Genomic DNA, 387 nt, shown 5'->3' on the forward strand with positions numbered 1-387 from the left:
CTCCCTCCAGCCCGCCCGCCCCCCAGGCCATCAGCACCCCATTGTCTGTGTCCATGGGCTATGCATATATGCATACAAGGTAGTAAAGATGATTGTTTAATAGGGTTATGTCAGGTGGATGACGACTGAGAACTCACCCGAGCCCCAATCCCTCCTGTAAGGAGATAGGGAAACTGGCTCAGACAGAGAGAGCTGCGGGTTCTGCCGGAGCTCCGGCACCTGAGGGGCGCAGAGCTCCCCCCTCTCTCTCCACCTGCCCCTAGCTGGTCTTCCCCACTTTCTCCAGGTTCACTTTCCAGGACTCTCTTCCCACTGGGCAGGGTCCCCCCGCAGCCCCGGGTGGGTGCACCCAAGCCCACGAGCACACAGGGACCTTTGGCACTCCCT

This window comes from Myotis brandtii, unplaced genomic scaffold, assembly GCF_000412655.1.
Source record: "Myotis brandtii unplaced genomic scaffold, ASM41265v1 scaffold56, whole genome shotgun sequence".
Lineage (NCBI taxonomy): Eukaryota > Metazoa > Chordata > Mammalia > Chiroptera > Vespertilionidae > Myotis > Myotis brandtii.